Source organism: Maylandia zebra, linkage group LG12 (genome assembly GCF_041146795.1).
Source record: "Maylandia zebra isolate NMK-2024a linkage group LG12, Mzebra_GT3a, whole genome shotgun sequence".
Classification (NCBI taxonomy): Eukaryota; Metazoa; Chordata; class Actinopteri; order Cichliformes; family Cichlidae; genus Maylandia; species Maylandia zebra.
Genome location: NC_135178.1, coordinates 4,106,924 through 4,114,609, shown reverse-complemented (window position 1 = coordinate 4,114,609; position 7,686 = coordinate 4,106,924). Strand labels below are relative to the sequence as shown.

General features: G+C 41.6%; 1 long non-coding RNA gene across 1 annotated transcript; it reads left to right on the top strand.

The window, feature by feature from the left end:
- The first annotated feature begins 736 nt into the window (after positions 1-736).
- On the top strand, positions 737-7,420 carry LOC143421423 (uncharacterized). The gene is made up of 2 exons (XR_013101056.1): positions 737-1,614; positions 4,934-7,420. It is a non-coding gene; the product is annotated as an uncharacterized LOC143421423 (long non-coding RNA).
- The last annotated feature ends 266 nt before the right edge of the window (positions 7,421-7,686 follow it).

The window sequence follows — 7,686 nt, the reverse complement described above, 5'->3', positions numbered from 1 at the left end:
CCCTCCGATGAAAAATGCACCATCATTTATATAGACACCTGTTAGGTATTTTGATACCACGGTAAGCATTTACAGGATATTGTTTTATACAGGAAAACTGTTACTCAATAAGGCCAATCTACTAGTTGTTTTTCTCTTTCTCTGTGACCCAAGAATTAATGTGTAGGACTCACAAGCTGGTACCTGAAGGTCAAAAACACCACAGAGATGAGACCACTTCCTTACTCCCATCCTCCCTTTTTCTTTATCTCCTGGAAAAGGCTCGTTAAAGGCTAGGTGGTTCGTTTCAGAATTCACTGATGAAAGAACTCTGTATTTTATGTCTAGGAGTGTATTTTGCTGGGATGATCATAAATTGTAGCTGAACTGATAAACTACACAAGGGATACTTTGCTCAGAAGGCAGGAAGACGTTTCCTTATTTGGTCTGTACCGGTTTGAACTGGGAAAGCTGACACACGAACCTTTTTTCATCTATATAAACTGCTGTGTATCAAATAAACCTTTGAGTCGATTTGGGAAGACAACCTGAAGCAGTCTGTGTTTCCTTGTTCTCCCAAGCTGCTCCCGACGTCGTAACTAACCCAGCTGAATGGCATACCTGAGTGTTACTTTAAATAATTAGGAATCTTATAAAGGACAGAACTCTGCTTATCGCTCACGCCACGGAGGAAACCCGGGAAGGCAATTTCCTTCAATCTTGGTGTCAGAAGTGGGATTACTGACAGAAGGTAAATATGCGTCTTTCATATTTATATAAAGACCTATTATACCTCTCTCAGTGATCGATCCATAAAAAAACGGGATATGCTGACGAAGTTTCACTTAGTGATCCAGAGAGATACACTGACTGACTTCCTCAGTCCCCGAATAAAGTAGATTAACCCTTGTGACCCGCTAGAGTTGTGGCTTTCCAAATTAACACTATCAAACAATTTTATGTTAAATTACTATGAATTAATGTGCTTCTCGTTTTTCTTTTATATAAAATGTTATAAATAAATCAGTTATAATCAAGTGGAAAGACAACACATTTATACGTAAAAAATAATAATAATAATAATAATTAATTGTTTAATTTTTCTTTAAAAAAACAAAAAAAACAAAACACGGGTCTCAAGGGTTAAAAGCAGTAAATTAAAAGCAGAAAGACACAGGAAGTTGCCTGTTGTTTTCGTTAAGCGAGAAGTTGCTCGCTAAGTGAGAGTTGCTCACACAAACAAAAAATTGCTAGCAATAAATTTAAAGTGACCTCAGCTGTGCCGCAGCGAAAATACTAACCTAAATCCTCCTAGCGTGTAAACCCCTCTGGAAATCACTGAACATGGGTCAGAATTATTCAAAGACCACAGACAGGTCCGATAAAAAAATCTAAAGTACCTGTAAAACCAAAAATTAATAAAATACAAAATAAAGTCTCAAATAACGGCTCAGTACAACTCCCATTTCCGGTTACGTGTAACCTACGTCCACGAATCGGTGAAGACGTCCATGATCACGTATCCAGAACATGCGGGAGTGCTTATGTGACTGACTTTGTTTACAACTTAAGAAGTTCAATGCATTCTAATTTCTTTTCGGAGCCTTATCCCGAACGATTATCGCCAGAAAACAGGTCAGTAGAAATGTTGAATATCATTTGTGATAAGAAAAGTAGTCTGCTTAAAAAGTCCTGTAGAAAATATATGATAGAATGCCGCGACGTGATGCATCAAATGTTACCGCTATGGACAAAAGGAGGGTAAATAATGACAAAGTCGCCGATTTCTTTAAGAATCTAAAGAAATTCCTGCTAACAATGTCCAGAGACAAAATTGACTTAAATGCAGTAACTATGTGTAAACAGAAGCCTGATGAATCTATCCTAGTATTCATAAAACGCTTTATGCACTGTTGGACAAGCTAGAGGTGCAAATTTAGCTCAGTTTTCCAGCAGCCGCAGACACCCAAGGCAAAAATGAATTTGTGTATTTCATTTAACATAAAGGGTGAAATGTTTGCTGACACTGATAACAGCTTATGTTTTCTCTGCCCTATGTACCGACATGATGGAGAAGGAACATCCTCTGTGTCAGCTGGACCCTCAGCAGAGAATGAACTCAACATCCTTTTTGTCCGGTACTCTATGTCACACACTGTGCCAAAAAAAAACGTGTACAGACGCCACTAACAGGTAATCCCATGACTGGGAGCCACACTTTTGTTTCTCTCACACTGTTCAACAACATGATAACTGCTCACACAAGTGAAGGTCAAACAGTGATTTTGTTACATAACTCAGACATAGGTTACGAAATATGTCGTCACATAGATCTAACCTACCCTATCCACTGTACTATTTCTGCAGTTACATTGCCAGCTGAATACCAGAATATGACATTGTGGTCAAAAAGTGAGAATGATATAGGATTTATTGACTGTACACTTTATCACGTACACCTATTAAAACACAACAAGCAGTATATGTCAAGCAACATCCCATTTCCACGGAAAAAGCCGCAGTCCTAGATGTCATGATAGGAGATTTATTGACTACAGGAGTAATAAAGCCCACACTCCTGTCAATCCTGTGCCAAAGCCTAACAAACCTGGCGTATGGCGTTTCATACAAGACTTGAGGCAAATTAATGCAGTCAACATTCCTCTGCCACCTCTCGTTTCAGATGTTCACAGCATATTGACATGCATTGCATACACATTTTACCGTGGTGGATTTATGCTCCGCTCCTTTTTCTCATGAAGACACACAGCCGTTATTTGCATTCACACATAGAAATAAGCAGTACACTTGGACTCGTTTGCCCCAAGGCATGATAGACAGCTCTGCTGCTTTCTCAATGGTGCTTCACTCCTCCAGGGCTGCACCCTGATCCACATGTGGATGACCTCCTCCTCTGTGCTGAAAGTGAAAAACTATGTCAAACTGCTACACACATGCTTCTCCAGCACCTCCAAAAGACTGGCCACAAAGCATCAGCAAAGAAAATGCAGTACTGTCAGACTTCTGTTCAATATTCGGGATTCACACTGTCTCACGGAAAACGTTCCATGACTGCAGACAGGGTCAAAGCTGTGACCTCCGTCCCTCGTCCCACTACACAGAAGGAAATGTTGTCCTTCCTAGGCATGGTGAACTATTGCAGACAGTGGATACCAGACTGTTCTTTTCATGACCACATTCTGCGTGACTGTTGTAAAAAAGACAAGCCTCCTCGAATACTGTGGTCCACAGAAATGACTGCCTCTTTCAATGCATTACAGGGAGTGCTGACCTCCGCCACTCAAAGGTGCTGCCTGAATTGTTCAGGAATGCCGGCCTGCCTGAGGGCAGTAGCAGCTTGCTCTATCATGATAAGGGACTGCGGGAAGCTCACACTCTCACATGACACTATTCTACACACCAATCACAAGGTCACGACCATTGTAGCAAACATAACTAAACAACATATGCAAATCTCACTATAAAAGCGAGCAGCACACCTGATTCGCCATGACATTTATTGATACTATTCTGTGTTCTTCTGACCGACAGGATGGCTCAGACAGGCTTGATGATCATGACTGCATGACACGTATACAGGAATCCACGGCACCACGTCCAGATTTAGAGCAAACACCTATCTCAGACTCAGCCACGGTTTATGTGGACGGGTCCTGTTCAAGGCCGAGTGACAACTCATTTCTTTGTGGCTATTCAGTGGTAACAGTGCCTGACATCATACTAGAGGCTCACTCATTACCATTTCACTCAGCACAAAAAGCAGAGCTCATGGCTTTAATACGCGCCTGTGAGCTACATTTGGATAAGCATGTGACAATTTACGCACACAGCCGCTATGCATTTGGCATCGTGCATGACTTTGGCACATTGTGGAGACAGAGAGGATTTAGATCTGCTGATGGAAAATAAATTGCTAAATTCTGATTTTGTTAAAAGACTTTTTCAGGCTATACAGCTGCCATCGGCCGTTGCAGTTGTAAAAACGAAAGGACACAGTACAGCTGACACAGACGAAGCAACAGGTAATGCTCTAGCAGACGTGACAGCCAAGGCTGCAGCTGCATCGCAGCTCCCACCTCCGCAGGAAGTATTGTCTGTGCCCCTACAGCTGCCACTTGTTACACTCCCAGACTATTTAGACACAAATGTTGATTTAAAATTCATACAAGAGCAAGCCTCTGCATAGAATAATGACTGTACCTTAGATGACAGAGATGGCTTATACAAAATCTTAAGGGTTTGATTGCCCTCCCATATTCCCTGATGCCAGTCCTTGCCCGACATTTTCACTGTGTGAGTCATGTCGGACAAAGAGGGGTAATAGGGGCAATAAAATCAAGATTTGTAATTGAGAAAACATAACATGCAGTAAAAAGCATATTAGCAACCTGTCTAACATGTGCGCGAACTAATGTAGGTAGCTCAAAAGCAAAACATCAGCATTTACCACAACCAGATTTTCCATTTCATACATTACAAATTGATTTTATACATATGCCAGCGCAAGGAAGTATCAAGTACTTACTGGTAATAGTGGATCAATTTAGTAAATGAGTAGAAGCTTATCCAACCTCAAAAGAAACTGCAGAAGTAGTCTGTCAAAAGTTGAGCAATGAAATAATACCCAGATTCGGAATACCTCACCAGATTAACAGTGATAGAGGACCTTCATTCACATGAGAAGTAATTAAAAAATGTGCTAAAACTTTAATGACCTGGGTCAAATTACTTACTCAAGTCCTGTGTGAGATTGGAATGACTCCATCTGCAGTAACCAAATTATTTCCATTTGAAATAAGACTATTTCCAACACCATGGTCAGCTTCCAGAGGGGCACCGCTAGTAGAAGGTGATGTATATTGCATTGTCCACTGATGTTCACAACCTGGTAGAAAAACTGAATAATAACTATCAGAAAGTTTGTCTCTCTCAGCTTTTCCCCTCCACAGTTCCACCAGTGGAGACAAGGAGACGCATGTTGGAGAAGCCACTAAAACCAAGGACACTCTGGGAGGCCGCGTTTTCCAGCCCCCAGGCTTTACTGGCAGTGACGAAGAACCAGCATCCTCACAGACGGACAACCTCAGTGGATTCATGCCAGCAGGGTTAAGACCAGCCCAATCGGACCATCTCAGGCGTCGGATCAAGCAGACGACATCTCCGGCGAGCCAGCGCCCGGATCCAGAGCAAATAAACACACGGGTAGATGACATCTCAGGCGAGCCAGCGCCCGGATCCAACATACACACACACAATCACTGATTAACACACAACGTCTGAAAGAACAACAACAAGGTACTCAAACATCCAGCAGGAACAGACAGCCAAAAGTACCACATGATGTCTAACCTGATAAAGCCAGACTCATTTCATCCTGATAATGGAGAAAATGAAATGCCCATTGTCATCATACGACGCTTATTCAATGTCTCTCGAACCTGGGACCAGGCCAGGAGACAACTGAAGAACTGTTTTTCTTATATACTTTCTCATATATTTAGGTTATTTATTATATCTATCGCATTAACGTTAAGATTTCTCTTTGCTATTTTGTATTGTAAACTGCAACCATGTTCACATTTCTGCAGGTCATATTTTGCTGACTATACCTCATGCTCCATTTTGCAAGACACCTACTTAATGCACTCCTCACGCTCCCTAAAATCAGTAAATAGCAACATAGACGCCACTAATAAACCATCTTATGCGCCCTCTAGAACAGGAGCTAACGCCTGGTATGAAAATGCCAGAACAGCCGCTCGTGATTTAGGAAACAGTAACTGTTATGTCTGTTCAAAGGCTAATCCAGAACAGGTAATAGTAGGATACCCCATATCCGGTTTCCCCCTCACTGAGGGACTAGAGAAAATCGGTGGAGATAATGCTCTCTTTAAAGACACTTTACAGTTGACTCTGAGCCCTCTCGACTGCCTACTTAGACACACACACACACCAACTAACCCTGAGACTCCATTAGGCGAATTATTGAAGTTATCTAATGACACCGCAGGGACCTGCGCCCCAATGAAACGCCCTAAGAATAGGTTAAAGCCCTCACTGCCCTTAGGACAGATCCCTCTCCATTTTAATACTAGTATGATATGTCTGCGCAGACTAAAGTTAACTGGCCCAGACACACACATAGATTATACAAAGGATAACTATACATTCTTCTCTGACTCCCCAGGTGCACGCTGTAATGAGACATGGCTAGCTGTCTCTGTGGCTGAAGTTGTATCATATCTGGAGGAACACACACACAGTTCAAGTTCGAGCAGAGAATCGATCATTGTTCCCCCAGACGGTGTATTAAATGACACTGACTGGGGGGAGTTAGTTAAATCACACATGGTCACGCGCCTGACTAGACCAATCCCACATGCTTATTGGATGTGCAATAATACTCTTAGATTAGCTTTACCTGTTAATTGGACCGGTACCTGTGGTCTAGTAACCGTTGATGTATGCTGTACTTTCATTCCCAATAATACCGCCCCTAACGGTTCATTCACACAAGCTATGAATAAACTTGAAGCATTGCAGATAGAACTAATTGCCAATACAGGTCACGGTCAGTGGCTACATAAGTGGCTACAGGACACGTTTGGAAGATGGAAGGAACTAATTGTAGCCTTTGTAACCGTTGCAGCATGTTTTTGATGATTATTGTCTGTTGTGTGGTACCCTGTGTACGTTCAATGATAACCCGTATAGCTACTAGTACAGCTACTTCAATGTATTTGCAATTGGCACAAATTGACCCAGATTATGTGTCAGATGTCATTGATGATGTTCCTGATGTGTATATTGAACATTAGGTTGTGAACTATTACATTTTATGATTTGCTTTTTATATTATGTTATTACATTTGTGATTTTTCCTTTCTATTTGAGTTATTATTTTTAAAAATAATAAAAGAGGGGAACTGTTAGGTATTTTGATACCACGGTAAGCATTTACAGGATATTGTTTTATACAGGAAAACTGTTACTCAATAAGGCCAATCTACTAGTTGTTTTTCTCTTTCTCTGTGACCCAAGAATTAATGTGTAGGACTCACAAGCTGGTACCTGAAGGTCAAAAACACCACAGAGATGAGACCACTTCCTTACTCCCATCCTCCCTTTTTCTTTATCTCCTGGAAAAGGCTCGTTAAAGGCTAGGTGGTTCGTTTCAGAATTCACTGATGAAAGAACTCTGTATTTTATGTCTAGGAGTGTATTTTGCTGGGATGATCATAAATTGTAGCTGAACTGATAAACTACACAAGGGATACTTTGCTCAGAAGGCAGGAAGACGTTTCCTTATTTGGTCTGTACCGGTTTGAACTGGGAAAGCTGACACACGAACCTTTTTTCATCTATATAAACTGCTGTGTATCAAATAAACCTTTGAGTCGATTTGGGAAGACAACCTGAAGCAGTCTGTGTTTCCTTGTTCTCCCAAGCTGCTCCCGACGTCGTAACTAACCCAGCTGAATGGCATACCTGAGTGTTACTTTAAATAATTAGGAATCTTATAAAGGACAGAACTCTGCTTATCGCTCACGCCACGGAGGAAACCCGGGAAGGCAATTTCCTTCAACACCCATGATGCCTGCAGCCACTCAAGAGACTACAAGATCATGTCCAAAGCATCTGTGGGGTAAGAGGAAACAGTGGCAAGCCAGTGTAAGATAACACTCA